Source organism: Mobula hypostoma, chromosome 12 (assembly GCF_963921235.1).
Source record: "Mobula hypostoma chromosome 12, sMobHyp1.1, whole genome shotgun sequence".
In the NCBI taxonomy this organism is placed as follows: domain Eukaryota; kingdom Metazoa; phylum Chordata; class Chondrichthyes; order Myliobatiformes; family Myliobatidae; genus Mobula; species Mobula hypostoma.
In genome coordinates, this window is record NC_086108.1 from 37,410,826 (window position 1) to 37,431,625 (window position 20,800).

At 40.6% G+C, this 20,800-nt stretch overlaps 1 protein-coding gene across 2 annotated transcripts in view; it reads right to left on the reverse strand.

The window, feature by feature from the left end:
* Positions 1-1,814: 1,814 nt before the first annotated feature.
* The window catches only part of kcnt2a (potassium channel, subfamily T, member 2a), a 1,051,023-nt gene continuing 1,032,037 nt past the window's right edge, over positions 1,815-20,800 (reverse strand). For both annotated transcript variants that reach the window (XM_063063856.1, XM_063063854.1), the window contains one exon: positions 1,815-1,908. The gene's annotated coding sequence lies outside the window, so the exon portion shown is untranslated. The remainder of the gene's footprint in view (positions 1,909-20,800) is intronic.

The following is a 20,800-nucleotide window of genomic DNA, read 5'->3' on the forward strand; positions in this document are numbered from 1 at the left end:
GAACATCTTGGAGCGTATCCTGATGAATTTTAACTCGGCATCATCTAGAGAACTGTGACCACCTCTATCACCGCTTGGTGTCCCGCTGCCTCCTCCTTCTCCAAGTCCAGGTTGCACTGAGTGGTCCACTCAGCGGAGAAGATCATTGGCTGTCGCTACCGACAGTGAAAGACCCATTCATCTCCACAGCGAAGAAGAGCTGGAAAAATTACTGCTGTCTCCACCCACCTTAGCAGTCACCTATTGTATTCACCAAATTGCCATGGGAGGTGCTGAAAGTCCATCACCACCAGGACCACACATCATCCCCGAAGCTTCTTTCCTGTAGCTATCCAGTTTCTCAAAAAAACTCACTCAGCTGTAATACCCTCACTGTCCCTGCACAACATCTTCCCTGCTCATTTTGTTCTGTTGATAACTATTGAGTCTGTCCGTATGTTCGTATTTATTTAAGTTTGATCAATGATGTTTGCGCATGTGACTGTTCTGCTAATTGTTGACTGTTCACGGCTTATTGCACTATCATCTTGTAAATTGTTGGTTGTTGTTGTGTGGTCTGTTATGGTATTGTCCTGCGTATTATGCTTGGTACTGAACCACAATCAGTTCTGGTATGTTTCACATACTGGCAATAAAGTGAAACTGATTCTGATTTAGATATTGACTAAGTAACTGTAATTCTACAGTACAAACATTACTAAAATATGTACGAGACAGTTTAAAAAGATGACTTAAAAATTCAGTTGAACATCTCTAGTTGGCTTGCACAGTTCTAAACAACAGGATGACTAATCAGGTTACAGACAATTTTGTTATTTATATCTATTGTGCTCCTGCGCAAACACAAATGATCCAGCTCCTGAAATGTGTGCTTCCATATACAGTGGGTTCCAGTCAATTGGGACATGGTGCGATCAGTACATTTTGGCCCAATTAAATGGCTGTCCCAATTAACTGAAGTTTCATGGAAATAGTTAAAAAGGTATAAAAAGACAAACTACCATTTAACTGAGTAACACGTTATGTATTTAAATAAAATACAGAACAAATTAGAACAGTACCAATGCTACCACAGACCTATAAAAAATGTTCATAATTTTTATCGAAGCAGAATTCATCTGGTGTGTACTGCCATATATGGGGTGTCCAAAGAGGGACAGCATCTCTGATGAATGGGCTTGTTGTATCCATTCTGGGGCAGCTCACTCGTATTTGGTCCCCTCCAGACACTCAGCTCTCTCACGTGGCTCCAAGTAGCTGTTAGCATGAAACAGCGGTCACACCCTGGTGCACTGCTTCACCAGGCTGAGAAAACCAGTTGAGGGAAGCCAGCGGGCCTCATACCCTGGTGAGATAGGGATATGCCTGTCCTAGCATGTGAAGTCAGCTCTGATGGACTGGGTGAATGTGATCATAGTGAAATCCAGCGGTTAAGATGCTGGTTCTGCAACACTTTGTTAAGAATAAAGAGCATATTAGGGCACAGAAGAGGGCATCATTATTCACTGCAACCAAGGAAGACCCCAGTTAGTGATGACTACTTGTACCACAGGACCCGGACTTCTGAGGTCAGGAGGGTGGACCTGACCCAGTACATGGCTTTTCCACTTTGAAAACTCTTCCACACAGGTTTCCTTGACATTGTCAGATAACCAACATGCTGCCATGTTCTTTTGATTGACTGTAAATAAATAAAATTGTCACAGACACCTAGTGCAGATTGTGGACTGCCCTCATACAATGCTTTTGATGAGTACATCCCCAAAATCTTCATTTTCATTGTAACATTCAAGATGATTGTTGATACCTTCAAATTCTTTGTAGTTCCTGATTTGTTGAAGTAGTGAAATTGTTTCATTTTCACTCCCAGCCGTTTCTGACGAATCCAAGCCTGAATACTTGAAACTACTGTGAACAAAACAGTTCTAAATTGTCTTATTGCTTATTTCTCATCAAATATCAGTGACAAAAATCATTGGTTTTTGAATACAAACACACCACAAGTGGCATTATTTAAAAACTATTTGATCTAAGCTTAGTGTAGTGTCTAATGGCCACGTAAGTTCATGGTACTGACACTAGTCAGAAACTGTTCAGCAATAGTTTTCTGTCCCAATTAAGTGGTATAGTGTCTCGAATAAACAAAGGGAATTCAACTATTACCTCAATTTGTTTCTTTCTTCTTTAAGAGTTGGCCCAAATATGCTACTACCCTGATGAATCAATGGACCAATTATTCTACTGTATTACTAATGCAAGCACTATTCAAGTTAAGGATGTGACATAAGGAGATTGCATTATGGGATTGTAATGGATCTGAAAGTGAATCAGCCCAGAATCTCCTTTGGTGGCAAGGTTGGTGATAGTTCAGTATCCAAACTTCCAATAGAGAGTTAACGCCAACTTTTGCCAGAAATCCAACTGGGCAAGGGGAGAGTCTGGTCATTCACTGGTCAAGATGGTTCTAAGCCTTTACTTGCTTCATAGAAAATAGAACATAGAACAGTACAGCACAGCAACAGGTCTTTCAGCCCACAATGCTGTGCTGAACCAGCTAAAAGCAAACCAAATACTCCCAAGCACTAATCCCTCCTACCTACACCATGTCCATATCCCTCCATCTTCCTTACATTCGTGTGCCTAACCAAATGTCTCTTTGAAACCTCTAATGCATTTATTGTCAGTCATGTCATTTTCACCATTTTACTGGAATAAATGCATCTACTCATGCGGAGAAAATAAAACAATTAAACATTTTCTCGTCCAGATATTGGCCCTGGAATGCACTAGAAGAGAATGACTTTGTATTTATTAATTGAAGAAGGCTAGGAGCATATTAAAATCTACACCAAAGTTGATACAAGTGTTCAACAATCTTAAGCTTATCCTGGTACCAATGCATGTTTGGGGTAAATTTGAGCCTACAGTCAGTCAGTTTATCTTAGTTCGATCTTTCTATTTTCTTTAAAATCTATGACATAATTTGTCACCAAGTAGGAAACAGCTGATATCAGACTGAATCACTAGCAACTAGAAAAATTTTTAACAGAGTGGGTAACGTCAATGAAAATTATATTAAGGTAAGGAACCACTGGAATCCATCAATCCTAACTCTGCCCTCTCTTATTTTATCTATTAAGAGATCAAAATATAAAGGGTGAAAAATGCAGCTTTTTGTCACTAGCACCAACTTCATATGTGTCAACGGTTCATTAATTCAGAAGAATCAAATGAATGGAGTGAGTACAAACGACAGTGGATTTCTTTGCACCTGTACCAATATTGACCTTGGTTGGTACTTATTATTGTCATATGTACAAAAGTGCGGTGACATCTATTTATATCATTTCATCACATCAGTGTATTCAGGTACTACAAGGGAAAACAATATCAGAATGCAGAATAATGTATTAGAGTAACAGAGAAAGTGCCATGCAAGCAGACAAACAGGTGCAGGGCCATTATGAGGTCAAAGAGTATATCTTATCATACTAGGGAACTGTTCACTAGTCTTAAACAGTAGGATAGAAGCTTTTGTTGAACCACATTGTATGTGATTCAGGTTTTTGTATCTTCTGCCTAATGGGAGAATAGACATGAGAGAACATCTAGGGTGAGTGAGCCTTTGAATTTGTTGTGGACTCGAGAAAGTCTGATGATGCCGGAAATCCAAAGCAACGCACACAAAATGCTGGAGGAACTCAGCAGGTTAGGCAGCGCCTATGGAAGTGAACAGATAGCCGATGTTTCAACCCTTGTCTCGGCGCAAAACGTTAACTATCTGTTCATCTCCATAGATGCTGCCTGACCTACTGAGTTTGCCAGCATTTTGTGCATCTTGATTTGATTACATTGGCTGTTTTAATGAGGCAGCAAGGAATGTAGACAGAATCTATGGGCTAGGTGCCAGTTTCTGTGATGTCCTGAGCTATATCCATGTCTCTCTACAGCTTCCTTCAGACTCAGGCAGGGCAATTGCCATACCAAGCTGTAATGCATCCAGATAGGATGCTTTCTAGGGGGCATCAATAAGAAAAATTAGTGAGGGTCAAAAGGAACATGCCAAATTTCTAGAGTCTCCCAAGGAAGTAATGGTGCTGGGGTGTTTTCTTCATCATGGTGTCTAAGGTTGGATCAGGATATGATTGTTGATTTCAGAAAGGAGAAGGAAGGCAAACATGGGTCAGCCTACATGGAAGGGATCAGCAGCTTTAAATTCCAGGCCTTCAACGTATTGGATGTCCCAGTACATGGGTACAATTGCAAAGAATATGCACCAATGTCCTTACTTCCTTAGAAGGTTAAAGAGGTTCAGCTTGTCATTGAACACTGTAACAAGCTTCTACAGATCTGTTGTTGAAAGTATCCTGACTGGTTGCATCATGGCCTGGTCTGGCAAATTGATTGTGCAGAAATGCTTTTATCCTCACTTTGAAAGGGATAGAACTACAGCTATGAGGATCCTAGAAGCACCCGGTGACCCAGTGATCTCTGTCTGGGAGGCTGACATCAGGCTGTCTTTCAACAGGGTGAACCCTCACAAGGTGACAGGCTCTGATGGAGTAAAACTCTGAAAACCTGTGCCAACCAACTGGCGTGAGTGTTCAAAGACATTTTCAATCTTTCATTGTTACAGTCGGAAATTCCCGACTGCTTCAAAGGGCAACAACTGCACCAGTGCCAGGAGGAGCTGGGTAAGCTGCCTTAACAACTATCACCCAGAAGCATTCACACCTACAGTGATGAAGTGCAGTGAAAGGATAGTTATGGCTAGAATCAACTTCTGTCTCAACAAGAACCTGGACCCACTGCAATTTGCCTATTGCTACAATAGGTCCATGGCAGATGTGATCGCATTGGCTCTTCATGCGGCCTTTTATCACCTGGACAATACAAAAACTTTATGCCAGAATGCTGTTTATTCACTACAGTTCAGTGTTTAACACCATCTTTCCTACAGTCCTGACTGAAAAGCTACAGAACCTGGGCTTCTCTTGGTGACAAGAGGGCACACAAGAGCATGATATACCAGCTAGATGAGTGGTGTCACAGCAAAAACCTTGCACTCAGCCGCAGTAAGACCAAAGAACTGGTTGTGGACTTCAGAAAAGGTAAGATGAGACAACACATACCAATCCTCATAGAGGGATCAGAAGTGGAAAGATTGAGCAATTTCAAGTTCCTGGGTGTCAATATCTCTGAGGAACTAACCTGGACTGAACATATCAATGCAGCTACAAAATAAAAAAGCATAACAGTGGCTATATTTCATTAGGAGTTTGAGGAGATCTAGTACATAACCAAAAAATACTTAACTTTCTACAGATGTGCTACGGAAAGTGTTCTAACTGGCTGCATCACCATCTGGTATGGGGTGGGGGGCTACTGCATAGGAACAAAGTCAGCTGCAGAGAGTAGTAAACCTAGTCAGCTCCATCATGGGAACTGGCCTCCATGGTATCCTGGACATCTTCAAGCTCAGTGCCTCAGAAAAGCAGCATCCATCATTAAGGACCCACATCACCCTGGACATGGCCGTCTTTTCATTGTTATTGTCAGAAAGGAGGTACGGAAGCCTGAAGGCACACACTCAGTGATTCAGGAACAGCTTCTTCCCCTCTGCCATCTGATTGCTAAATGGACGTTGAACCTGTGAACACTACCTCACTACTTTTCGATTTCTGTTTTTGTACTACTTATTTAATTTGTGTAACTATTTTATACATATATATATTTACTGTACTTCTCAAGTTTTTTCTATATTATCATGCATTGCATTGTACTGCTGGCGATGCTTCGAAAAGGTGGGCTCCATCATTAAGAACCCACATCACCCTAGACATGCCGCCTTCTCATCAGGGAGGAGGTACAGAAGCCTGAAGGCACACATTCAGTGATCCAGGACTGGTTTTTACCCCTCTTACATCCTATTTCTGAATGGACATTGAACCCATGAGCACTAGTTCACCCCCTTTTTATTTCTTTTCTTTTTGCATTGCTTATTTAAGTGCAATTATACTTTTACTGTAATTCTCAGTTTTTTTGCATTGTACTGCTGCCACAAAGTTAACAATTTTCATGACCTATGCTGGTGAGATTAAGCCTGTTTCTGATTCTGATTCTGAGTGTAAAGAGTAGTGGACTCTGCCCAATTCATCAAGGGCACATCCCTCCCTACCACCGGTAATATCTACAGGAGGCACTGCCTCAGTAAGGCAACGTCTATCATCAAAGATCCCCACCATCTGACCAAGCCACCTTTACGCAGCTACCATCCGTCAGGAGGTACAGAAGCCTGAATTTCCACCCCACCAGGTTCACAAACAGCTACTTCACTTCAACCATTCATTTCTTGAACCAGCTGAAACAGCCCTAATCACCACAAGTTATCAGCACCATGACTACCTTGACCTCCTTGCACTAAAATAGACTTTGTATTTTTATGCTCCTGTTGTGCTTTCTTGTATAATTCATGATCAATTTGCTCTCTTGTGAATCCTACTTATACACTGCTTCGTGACTGTGATGCTGCTGCAAGTAAGATTTTCATTGCTCCTGTGCATGCATGTACTTGTGCATATGACAATAAACTTGATTTTGACTTTGACAAATTACAATGACAACTACACTTACAAAACTATATTTGTTGTAAAACACATGTGAGGACCCTAGTGAGATTTTTTTTGATTATGTTGGAAAGGACAGGCATAATACTTAATGGAAATACCCAGGCAGTATCTATGGAGAAAGAAAAACATTTTCACATTGATGACCCTTCATAGGAGCAGAATTAGGCCACTTGGCCCTTCGAACCTGCTCCACATCCTATCATGCTGATTTATTAACCCTATCAACACCATTCTCTTGCCTTCTCCCTGTAACCTTTGACAACATTACTAATCAAAAACCTATCAGCCTGCGCTTTAAATATACCCCAGGAATTGGACTCCACAGCAGTCTGTGGTCTTGAATCATTCATTCTCCTTCTCTCTGCAGAGATGGTTCTCACCTGCTAGGTATCTCCAGCATTCTCTTTTTCTGTTTAAGATTTCAAGCACTTTCAAATTTTTTTTACAGTGATTCATAATGGGATAAGAGCCAGAGACTGTCAATTTGAAGGTTAACCCCTCGGCCTCTATTCGTGACACAGTCATCCATTGTTTAAATTTCTGTAACAATGTTACTAATTTATAAAATCTACTCCATTATGCCAATGTCAAGGAATTGTGGCAAATGTTTGATGAGTCTAGTACTTCCCTTTGCATTCATTAAGACTTTTAGGGAAATGAATAGTCAACATTACGTTTGCCACAAGATCCCAAGAGAGAAATTAATTGCAGGCTGCCTTCTCTTTCTGCTTTTTCTGCATTTTCATATATTTATCTCCCTTGACAGGAGGCTCAGTTGGCACAAATTATGTTGATGGTTTCATTTTTGCCTCAGAAAATTTAAGACACAGCTCCAGCTGACATGTCAATGCTGTTACTTTAGTTCAGCGTTAAGGGGATCACATATTAAACTAGGATCATTTTGTTTGCATATCTTTGAAAACAGAGCATGTATGTTCAACTTTTAGCTTTGGGGTTTCTTTTTCCATCTTTCACACAGAGATAACATCTGACAGCTGTAATAATTTTGGCTAGGACGTCCTTTCTTAGTAAAATATGCTCTTGTTGCTAGCATAACTTAAGGTATTACACAGACTGGAATCAGCAACATTTCACTAAAATGACAACGTCTTAAGGAGGAACAGATAGCAGCACCATTTTTGCAGTATTTGTGAGGGAAAAAAACAAAGTATTTAATGCACATTTGTTGTCAATGCAAAATATGTAAGCTGCCCCATATTGTAAAAAGTGGCAAGTTATTAAACAATTTGTTGTGCTCTGCAAATAAGCTCCAAATAAAAAACATAATCTCATTGTCTACCCCCTAATGTGTTTCAAGTCATTACTACACTTCTGTCAAAAAAATGCTATTAAACTCATTACTTTAACTTCAGCAGATGATCACTTCAAATAAACTTCACAAAACGTCTCATCAAAACAAAAAGCTGTTGTGATAAGCTGGAAGAAATAGCCATTACAAATCCATATTGGTTGGATCCGCTCAGCCAAAAAATTGTGATGATCTAGTCATGATGAAGACTATTTGTAGTGGGTGCATCTGACCTCTAGCTCTACTCAGGACTCAGCATTGATTAATAAAGATAATTTAAAAAATGAAAATAGGGCTTCATCAGGGTCAACCGGGTGGTGTGGTTGCAGGGCTCCAGATGAATTACTGAGAGGCCCCTCCATACATAACTGCAGAATTGGGCATCGCCTCCATGTTGTAGGGAGCTGCACAGCAGCAGAATGGTGCTATTGGGATAGGTGTAGGGGTGCTTGGGGTTAAGGTAGTGAGTGAAGGGTGATGGTTTGGATCAAGCATGATTTGACTTAATGTGCTTTAGTCACTTTATCTTTAGTTTGAAAATTATGTGTCTAAAGTGAGATGAGGTGAAGTCAGCTGAATCAACTAATGCAGCTTGGAAGCTTGAAAAGAGGGGCCCAGAAAACAGAGCGTGGTTAGTACACACACTCCTCAAAGTGGAGCAGCCTCTGGGCAGTGAGGGAGTTTTAATGAGTCAGTTCTGCAGGAGAATCACATTTGTGTGCATCAGGTAGTGGGCAGATTAGTAATATCTGTAAAAGTTTGTGAGAGTGAGGCTTTGTAGGGCATTTTGGGTGAGTGGAATGCATCATGTTGAAGGTGGCATTCCCCTGGAGACTATGTGTTCCCAGAGATAACTTCAGCTGAAGGCCCATGTTTCTGAGCTGGGACAGCAACTGTAGGCTATCCATGAGGCTGAGAATTTTGTATACAGCACATTGAGGGAGATGTGCAATAGAAGTTGGAGCACCTGGGTGACAGACTGGGAGGATGAGGCAGCTAAGGTTTGAGACTCTGAATCAAACTTACTACCTAACAGATTTTCTTTTTTGGATACATTAAAACTGATAGCTCACCAGAATTAGGAGTGTGTACATGCAACTCTCTCACCAGGCTCGAATACAAACTTGGCTGTCTCTGTCTCTGCTAGCAACCAAATAACTCAGTGGCGATAAGGCCACCTTTTATCAGCAATGTACGTTTAGGATTGGTATGATTTGAGGTTCAACCAAACAAGAAAGCTAGGATGTTCTGATTAACGAACATTGATTGTAGTGAATGCTGTGAAACTACTGTCCGATACACAGTTATCGGTCTCCAAGAAATAACAGATTGTACACCAGCATAAAATTATAAAAGAGTATATTTACCAATTTTCAACATTATCAAACAGTTAACAAAAAAAGTAAAAGGGCTCATTACGTTTAAACCGATCCAATGTGCACATAAACGTTGGAGCTCATTACTGAAATAGTCAGGTGTATCGCTTTACTCACACAGTTCTACGTGCAGGACACCAGTCACAGTTCGAACTTCCCTTGAAGACCATCTTGAATGAACTGGCTAACTCAGGAGTATTGGCACTTCCTCCTTTAAAACATTCATCTGCACAAAGCACTTCTCACAACAGGGTCTTTCCTTCAAGCAGCATTCTGCATCTTCCCTTCTGCCCTGCTCCACAGCTCCAACAAAAAGACCCCAAACCAGACAACTGTCCTTCAGAAATTTGATCCCGTCCAGCCCTTTTGATTTTCCAAGACAATCCCACTGAGCAGATAGTTACAATACGTACCAAGACAATCTGGATAGGCTGACATAAATTTCCTAAGTTGGACAAAATGGCTTCCTAGTGTTAGCCAAAACCAAAACACTCTAATTAGCAGGACACACTGCTTCTGTAGAAAACTGTTAAAGTAAAAATACCTCACAGCATAGCAGTAGAAACCTTAACCAGGGCATTATTTTCAGATAGAGATGCCTACTCTTCCTGATTTTTATAAATGACTTGGACGAGAAAGTGGAAGGGTGGGTTATTAATTTTGCTGATGACACAAAGACTGGTGGTAATATAGATAGTATAGCAGGTTTTCATTGATTACAATTGGACATTGATAGGATACAGAGCTGTGTTGAGAAGTGGTTGATGGAGTTCAGTTCAGAAAAGTGTGATGTGATAGACTTTGGAAGGTTGAACTTGAAGGCAGAGCAGCATTTCATGCAAAAAGATGCTCAACAAGACAAGAGCCCATGGTATTACTGAAAATATATCAGCATGGATAAAATAATGGCTGACTGGCAGGAGGCAAAATGTAAGAATATAGGTAGCCTTCTCTAGTTGGCTGCTGTTGACTAGTTGTGTTCCGCAGGGTTTGGTGTTGGACTGCTTCTTTTCACGTAATATTTCAATGATCTGAATGATAGAATTTGTGGCTTTGTAACCAAGATTTCAGAAAATACGAAGATAGGTGAAGGGGTAGGTAGTGTTGAGGAAGTAGAGAGTCTACTGAGGAACTTAGATTATGAAAACACACAATGAAATGGCAGATGGAATATAATGTTGGGAAGTATATGGTCATGCACTTTGGTAGAAGGAGTAAAAGCACAGACCATTTTCTAAATGAGAGAAAATTCAAAATTCCGAGGTGTAAGGGGACTTGGGAGGTCTCGTGCAGGATTCCCTAAAGGTTAGTTTGCAGGTTGTGTCAGTGGTGAGTGCTGTGTATTTAATATTTCAATAATATTTGAATAATTATATATATACACATATATTGGTTGATTAACCATTCTTGTTTGTTTAAATAATTGTGGGTTATATGTAAAAATATGGTAATTGCATACGTCATCATGCTCCACATGATACATGTGCACCTCACTTCAAGTAAACTTACACTACACCTGTATTTCAGATTCCCTGCATGTTCCTCTGAATTAGTTTAATGTTTTGAAGTTACAAGACAAACCATTGGTGACAAGGTATTTTAAAATGACCCCAAGATGGCTACCGACCTGTAAAATGGCAGCGAGACATCTGAAATAAAATAAAGTGCAGCGGGAACATTGGTGAGTAAAATGGCACCCCAGCACATTGAGAAACAGTCAAGCTTAAAACGAAAGCAACCGACAAAAGTTCTTCGGAAGTAAAGACACAGTCAACTTTTTTTAAAGGCAAGAAACAGAAAAATTCAGGGTTAATAAACTGTGAGTACCAGGTGATACTATCATTAAAAAAAAATCAAAAATGGCTGGGATGGCTGGTTACATCAGAAAGATTGGTGAGTTTGATTGAACATTGGGTAATTGTCTCATATACACTGAGCTATTGGAACAGTATTTTGAAGCAAATGAAATAACCAATGAGAAGCAGGTGCAAATTTTCCAAGTCCATTCGGGATAAGAGCATAGAGTTTGCTTCGATGTTTGACTCCCCCAACTAATCCACCAGAAATGAGCTTTCGTGCTACTGTAAAAGTAATTTAGGTACATTTAGAACTGAAATCATTGTTGATTGCAGAACGCTTTAGGCTTCACAAGTGGAATCAAAAAGAAGGGAGTCTATTTCAATATACATGGCTGAATTGCAGAGATCGTCTGAGCACTGTCAATTTGGTAATGGGCTTAATGATACACTAAGAGATTGTTTAGTTTGTGGAATATTAAAAGAAAACATTTAAAAACAGCTCCTAATTGAAGCACAGCATACATTCAAACAAGCAATGGAAATCGCTGTTTCAATGGAAACCAGAGAAAGAGACATAATTCAGTTGCAGTCAAGAATGAAAGTGAGCATGAACAAAATTGCATTGTCTGAGCAGAAAATGGCCTGGCTGAACAAATTGCATTGCTATTATAGTAGGGATTCACATGCATCAGACCAATGCAGGTTTAAGGGCAAAACTTGCAGAAAACGTGACAAAGTTGGACATGTACAAAGCGTATGTTGGGCAGACAAAATTAAATGGACTGCTCAGGGAAGAGAAAATGCTAAAAAGGCAAGTTGTCGTTTCAAAAAGAACTAATCTGCATGCTGCTGTTGAAAAATCTGAAAATGTTGAGAATACTACAGAATAGTGCAGCCTTGTGATTTACAGTGTGAAAATTAACAACAGACAAGCAATATGGCTTTCTCTAGAAGTGAATGGCAAATTAATTAAAATGGAATTAGACATTGGTCCAGCTGTTTCAGTCATTCCACAATATGAGTTTGAGAGGCATTTCAAAGATACCAAACTGAAGCCTGCAGATATCCAACTAAGAACTTACACTGGAGAAAAGATAACTCCTGTGGGAATGACATTCATGACAGTAAAATACAACAACCAATAAGCCATATTGAGCTTGTATGTGGTTAAAAACAGGAGGATAAGCACTGTGGTGATGGGATTGGCTGAGCCAACTACAACTTGATTGGAGATCCATTCACAATTTGCATGCCATATCCCAACAGAGTTGGGAACTGTTGCCCAACAGAGGACAAACAGGTGTTGGTGCCAACTTCTGTGCCTCTGGTTGGAAAACATATTAGACCAATGAAGGACCATGGTGCTCAGAGGGATTGTGTCAGTGATGAAAGCAATGATCCAACTACAAACAGTTTTTGTAGGCAACATATCGAGAAAACTTCTGGTATGTGAATCAGGCAGTTACTTGTGAAATGTGGCTTGGTTTTAAGCTGGAAGAGAGTTTGAGGATCTTCAGGAAAGTTGTAAGCATTTCGCTTTGGTGAGCATTAAGATCAGGAATCTACACTGTGTGCATTACGGTTATTGCATGAACTTCAGGTGGGATACAAAAAGTAGATGAAAAGACCAAAGCACAGCTGGATGAATGGAAGGTTAAAAAGAAAGGAGTCAATGGAGGTACGAAAACAGAGGATTCTTTAGATATTTTGTGGATGTGGAAACCAAGAGGAGAGATCAGATTGTAAAGGGAGCAACTGAGAATAATCCAGTGAACTAAATGGATCTTCCCAAGATCAAGATTCACAAGTTAGAAGAAAAAGGAGGAAAGTGAAGGAAAGAAAGAATGTGTATGATAGAGAATGATGTGAAATAGAAAATGAATGTGAGAAAGAAAAAGGGACTGAAGTAGATCCATGAGGAAAAAGAGAAGAAAGGTGTTCAGAACTATCAGAACCATTCTCTGCAGTCTCAGAGTTATCTCCTATAATCACCACGGAGGAGGACCAGAACCTGAGATTGTTTTCACGGCAGCAAATTCACCAGCCCAGCAGAGTGGTCCCCCTCATCAGGAAAGATATAACCCACAAGAGTAAGGAATTCTCCACAGTGATTAAATCTTTAGGCCTGAATAGGACAATTTAAAATTTACTATGCTGTGGATGCCTGTATATAATAGTTGTATTATATAGTATACTGCATATATAGATGAGATGCATTCTATATTGAGTGGGAGTTTATAGCTAAGTAGGGAGGAGAAGTGTTGTGAATTTAATATTTCAATAATATTTAAGTAATGTTATATATACTGTATATTGGTCAGTTAAGCACTCTTGTTCACATAAATAATTAATTATGGGTTACATGTAAAAATATGTTTATTGCACACATCATTATACCATCATGTGATACATTCATGCCTCGCTTAAAGTAAACTAAAACTACACACATATTTCAGACTCCCTGCCTGGTCCTCTAAATTAGTTTAATGTTTTAAAGTGATAAGACATAACTGCGAGGAAGCCAAATGCAATCTTAACAGTCATTTCAAGAGGACTAGAATATAAAAACAAGGATTAATGCTGAGACTTTATAAGACACTGGTGAGGCCTCACTTGGAATATTGTGAGCCGTTTGGGCCCCTTATTTAAGGAAGGGTGGAGAGGGTTCAGAGGAGGTTTATGAATATGAGAGAGTAATGAAAATGGGTCTTGTGCTGATGACACAAAGGTTGGGGGAATACTAAAATGTACAAAGGATAATTTTGTACAGCAGGATGTTGCCTTTCCAACAGGCAACATTGATATATCTGCTTCTGAAACACTTAGTAGATGAACATAATGTCGTAAGACTTAGGGTAGTTACGGAAAAGGAGAAATAAAAAATAATTTGAGTGGAATGAGAGTAACAACGGATTTGACCCATATAGACTTGAAATAATTGTTGATAGTAGAAACCTAACAGAGAAATGAGCTGTATCTGTGGAAGACGAAATTCAGCTATGGATGAGGCACATTCATATGCAAATTCAAGGAAGAATAACATCTCCTACGATCTCTGCATAATGAAATATTTACAAAAGAAGAAGATTAAAAAAGCAGTCTTGATAAATGATCTTGGCCTGAAACATTGAGAGTTTATTCTTCTCTGAAGATGCTGCCTGCCCTACTGAGTTTCTCCAGCATTTTGTATGTGTTGCTCTGGATTTTCAGCATGTGCAAAATCTCTTATGTACATCGGAAGTGTTTATGTATGACTACAAGTGAAAACCAGTCTGATCACAATCAGGAGGACAGTTAAAATTAAACTTAAAATAAGAGACTGTGCAAAACTTTGGCTGGGACAGTCACAAACCCAGCTGTGAAAGAAGGAGGATTAGACGTGGGGCTATCAATTCCATCTCATAAAAACCCAGTGCTACAGAAATGCCAACAGAAGCTCGGAAGACCTAATCCCTGGGAGAGGAAGGATCTTTGAAGATGGACTACACCTGGGAACAAGCTGAAAACTGGCTCAGGGTAGAGGATTCTGGTGAGCTGTTGTTAGCAGCCTCTAGGAGTGATGGGCTAAGCATAAAAAGAAGGAAGTGTGCAAAGGGGGTGTGTAAGATAAGATTAGCTGCCAGCATAAATGGCAAGTTAAACTTCTGTGTACTATCTCTTGTTTATATGTAGGCATGTAAGCAGGAAATAATAAATAAAATAGTGGAGCTTATCAGTAACATTGAGAGAAATGGGAACTTGAAAATGGATGCAGAGGCTGAAGATTAGGTAATAATGTATATTTATTAAATGTTACATAACAGTATATAGTAAATAAGTATTTCCATTAATAAACGCATATTTCTGAAGGATAGCAGAAGCAGGGGACCACTGGGCATGGATGCACGTCACTGGAATATTCTATTTATTTCAAGCTATGTCTCCTCTCTCAGCACAGGAGGTCCTGGAGGACTGGTGAATTGCTAATGTTGCATCTCTATTTAAGAAGGAACAAGGGAAAACCTTGCGAACTGTAGACTAGTGAGTCTTACATCAGCTGCAGGGAAATTGCTGGAGAAAATTCTTGGGAATAGGATATCTGAGCAATTGGAAACCCATCGCCTAATTTGGGAAAGCCAGCATGGCTTCGTGCTGGACAAGTTATACATTACCAACTTGATTGATTTTTTTTGACAAGGTGACAAGAGAGATCGATGAGGATAGGGCAGTGGGTATCGTCTACATCGATTTTAGTGAGGCATTTGACAAGGTCCCTCATGGGAGGCTAATCCAGATGCATGGAGTCCATGGCAAATTGGCTGTTTGGATTCAGAACTGGGTTGCACATAGAAGACAGAAGGTAGTGGATGAAGGGATTTATTTGAGCTGTAAGTCTATAATTAGTGAAGTTCCACTGGGATCTCTGCTATCTGTGATGTATATAAATGACCTGGTTGAAAATGTGGATGAGTGGGCTATTAAATTTGCTGATGAAACCGAGATTTTGGCTGAGTTGTGGGTAGTGTAGAAACCTTGCAAAAAATACAGCACAGTGTAGACCAGTTAACAGATATACGTAGAGAAATGGCAGATGAAGTTTAACTCAGAAAAATGTGGAAGTGTTGAACCTTGATAATGCAAATGCAAGGTGACAGTATGTTGTTAAGGGTAAGATCCTGAACAATATTATTGAGCAGAGAAATCTTGGGATCCAGGTTTATAGCTCCTTGAAGGTGACTACACAGGTTGATGAGGTGGTTAAGAAGGCTTATGGAATGCTTGCTTTTATTAGTCAAGGCTTTGAGCTCAAAAGTCAAGAGGTTACGTCGCAACTTTATAAAACTCTGGTTAGGCCATATCTGGAGCATTGCATACAGTTCTGGTCACCCCACTATAGATAGGATGTTGTGACTATGGAGAGGGTGCAGAAGAGGTTCACCAGGTTGTTGCCAAGTTTAGAGAGCATGAGCTGTCATGAGAGGTTGGGTTATCTTCTCTGGAATGGCAGAGGCTGAAGGGAGATTTGATAGAAGTTTATAAGATTATGAGAGGTATAGATAGAGTAGACAGGATGTACCTGTTTGCCGGAGTTGAAATGTCTAATACCAGAGCGCAAGCTTGAAAGGTGAGACGGGGTACATTCAAAGGGGATGTGAGGGGTGTAATGTATGGATCTATTTTCCTTAATGCAATGACTGAACATTGACTGATAACTATGCATGTGCATTGATCTGATGTCTATGTATGCGCATTGATCTGTTCACTCTCTCTGCAATATGAATATACCAGTTAAAGCCACCTTCGTGCACATGCTTTTGCATAATTGATATTAGTTGCATAGACACGACAAATTGGTGATCAGTATGAACCTGAATATCAGTAAATATTAGCACTGCACCAACAGTTATGAGACTACTGAATTCGGAGGAAAGGAGAGTGACAACGAGAGGAGAGAATGAATCAGTACGTACCTGTCACGGACATGTGAGTAACTGCACAGTACACAGTGAAAGATGACCAACTAGCAAAGTTAAAGTGAAAATAACATGACAGTGGCCTTAGTCAGAAAAGCTGACAAACTTGATAGTGCTAATGCGGGCTGGGAATCATATATCAAGAGAATTGAACTTTATTATAATGCCAATGACGTGGATGAGGAAAAGAACACCACCATGCTTCTTAGCTTAAGGGGTGCTAGAAAGTTCAGCAAGCAAGACGTTCGATGAAATTGTTGCAATTTTAGAAAGTAATTTGAGCCCTAAACCACAAGTAATAGCTGAGAGATTTAGATTTCACAAAAGGAACCAGCCAAAGGATGAAAGTATTTCTGAATACATTACAGAACTACGCAAACTTTCCCAGCTCTGTGACTTTAGAGATGGATTTTCTGATGCTCTAAGGGACAGGTTGTATGTGGCATACATGGTCAAAGCACTCAAAAGAGGCTACAGTCAGAAAGAGACCTAACCTTAGAATAGGCACTGACCATTACAATATCATTAGAGACTGCAGCAAAGGATGCAGCAGAAATTCAAAAAAAAGAGTTTAGCATGTGAAATACACAAAATGTCCCTTCTCTTGTCCATCGAAATCCGATGATGATGTCCACTCCTTTAACGGTGAGATCTTTGATGACTATACAGTCCTATCCTGGACCCACAAGCTCCATTGCAGGTGGGACATGTATATGTAGTAGTGGTGAGGGAGTTAGATATGGCCCTTGTGGCTAAAGGGATCATGGGGTATAGAGGGAAGGCTGGTGCAGGGTTCTGAGTTGGATTATCAGCCATGATCATACTGAATGGTGGTGCAGGCTCGAAGGGCCGAATGGCCTACTCCTGCAGCTATTTTCTATGTTTCTATATTTCTATGGTGACAACCATAGCTGCGTTTCTCCTGGCTCTCTTCTGCTGTCTTCTTTCTATCTCCAGAATATGAACCCCGTCCCCACATAGCTGTTGCCCAGTGGTACAGTCAGCAGCAATCTCCTCCAAGTCCTCGGGCCTGATCTTGCACTTCCTTAAAGCATTCTTCATCTGATCCCTATAGCGCTTCTTTGGCCCTGCAGCTGAGTGTCGACCATGATGTAGCTGGCCATATAACACTCTGCGGGGTAGCCAACATGGGGGTATCCTTATCACGTTCCCCAGCCACTGCAGCTGACACTGGGTGATCATGGCCTCAATACTTCTGCAGTTGGTCTATACAAGTATTTCAGTGTGACGCACCCGCTCACACCAGGTAATTCCCAGGATGCGCTGGAGGCAGCTTATGTGGAAGCGCTCCAAGGACTTGATGTGACGGCTGTAGGTTACCCAAGCTTGACAGCTATAAAAGGAGGGTGGTGACACAGACTGCTTGGTATACGGCAACCTTTGTGGACGGACGAAGGCTCCTGTTCTGAAAGACTCTATGCCGAAGTCTCCCAAAGGCAGCTGATACCTGTTTAATGTGGCTCTGGATGTCATTGTCAATGCCGCTATCCTCAGAGAGAATGCTCCCCAGATATTTGAAAGATGGCACTACAGACAGCTTTCAATCACCAATAGCGAACCTGAAAATGTGATGAAAATGTCCCTGAATGGAGCAAAAAAACAAAAAGTGTTATCAATGTGGCAAATCCTGCTATGATGCAGATGAAGGTTGGTTCAAAGAAAAAGTTTGTAGAAAGTGTCACAGACAAGGTAACATGGAAAGAATGTGCAAGTCAGACAAAAAGCACAACCATAGAGAAAAACCACACAGAGTGAATAGTTTCAAACACGAACTTAAGCAAATGCTTAAAGTGACTGATGAGAAATGGAATCAGACAACACAATCCAACAAGTGTGATCTGTCATGCCTAGAACTGCATAGCATTACTGAAGCAGATCGTGAAATCATATAGATCACAACAGATGTGTCTGGTGTAAAACTGAAAATGGATACAGGGTCAGCTTTGTCCAGAATTCCCAAGGCTGACTACAATAGATTGTTTTCTAAGCTACCTTTAGAAAAAAATCTCAGTGATGCTAAAGCCCTAAACAGGCAAAAAAGTCTGTCCCAAAGGCAAAATGAAAGTAAATGTGATGTACTGAGGCAAAACATAGCAGTTAGAACTTTATGTGTTGAAAACTAGAAGGCCAGCATTTTTTGGACGTGAATGGTTGAGAAAGATCCAACCAGACTGGCACACAATCGAAACTCTCAATGTGCCATCAACAGGCAACTGTAGCCCAAATGGTAGCACTAACCAGAGACTGTCACAGCTACTTAATGCTAATGAGAAGGTGTATGAGACAGGTATTGGTAAACTCAAAGGCATGAAGGCCAGAATTGAACTGGATGAAGCAGCAACACCAATATTCCATGAAGAGTATTGTGACGGGGTCCTGAGTTACCCCTATGAACTGTTTTCGATTACCCCTATGAACTGTGCATTAGAAAAGAGAGAGGGAGAGTTATTTAACACCGACATCTTGTTTTTAAGCGAGAGAGAGAGAGAGGAAAACTGCTCACAGTTTGTTTATACTTCCTACAAGGACATTGCCTGCTTGTACATTCTTACAGACAGAGAAGGGAGGAGCTGTTTGAATGACAGTTGGTACTCATTACGAGGAGATAAATAGAAGGTCAGATGATAGACCTGAAACACATGGTTTTGGACACTGAATGAGCTTTGTTGTGCCTGCAGAAATGGTGGGTTTGGAGGATCAATCTGGCAGATCGATCAGTAGCTCTTGCAATGTGAAAAGGGCTTGACCGGTGGGGAGTTATTTGTGTGTCCAACCCTTGCCTGGGTTGATAACTCCACTACAGAAGAACAGTGCCCTTTGTTGTGGTCACAGTGGGTGACTTCTAAGGGAATTCGGAGGACAACAGGAAGATCGACGGCATCAGCTCACCTGAAGACTCAAATCTCTCCCTCTTTCTCTCTCCATCACTACTCAACTCAATACCACGAACTGAACTGAACTTTACTCATCATTGTATCTATTTACCCCTAGACTCGGAGAAGCTTGGTTTTCATATATTTCTGCACTTTTATATATAAACATTCATTGACAATCTGTTTGATTTATCTGCATTTATATTACTGTATTGTGTAGTTACTAATAAATCATATTAGTTAATAGCAATACTGGACTCCAAAGTGTTTTCCATTTCTGCTGGTTCTTTAACCCGTCACGGGGTACGTGACAGTATCCAGTGCCTTATGTAGTATATCCTAAAGTGGATGCTGAACTTCAGAGCTTGGAGGTATCTAGCATTCTCTCCAAGGTTGAGTGGAGTGATCGGGCCACACCCATTGCCCCAGTGATCAGGAAAGAGAAGGCTTGGGCTGTTTGCATACATGGGAATTTCAAAGTGAGCATCAGCCCGGTGCAGTATCCCCTGTCATGAATAGAAGATAGTTTTGCACCTTTGGCGGGTGAGGAGAGGTTTTCAAATATTGACTATCACAAGCCAATCTGCAAATGGAGATTGAGGAGTCAAGCAGGAAGTTCCGCAAAATCAACACTCACAAGGGACTGTTCCAGTATAACCATCTCGTCGTTGGCGTCACATCAGCTCCAGCAATTTGGCAAAGATCAATAAACCAAGTGCTCCAAGATATCCCAGGAACACAATGCTATCTTGATGACATTATTGTGACTGGCATGAATGATGAAGAGTACCTGCAGAACCTTTGTAAAATGTTTACCTATCTGAGCGCAAGGAAGAGTAATGTCAGTTTTTCAAGAATGAAATCTCATACTGTGGACATATCATTGACAAGCATGTTTACATAAGTCACAAGAGAAGATTGAAGTGGCGCTGCAGGCACCCAAACCAGAAAATGTGTCACAGCTCAGGTTATTCTTGGGCCTTGTAAACTACTAATACTGGTTTCTCCCAAACATTGCTACAGTGCTCCACCCATTGAACACCCTTTTGGGAATGATCAGAAAGATGTGAAAGAGCATTCAAGGAAACAAAGAGAATAATAACATCAAATGGACTGCCTCACCCATTATGACTCCTCTCTGCCCATCAAACTTATGTGTGATGCGTCCCCTTATGGCATTGGTGCCGTTTTGTCAAATGCTGTGAAGGATGGATCTGAACATCCAATTGCATTTGACTGACTAAGTCAACAGATGAGCATAGAACACAACTATGTACAGATTAACCAAGAGGCCCTTAGTCTGATATGGGGAGTAAAGAACTTCCACCACTACCTCTATG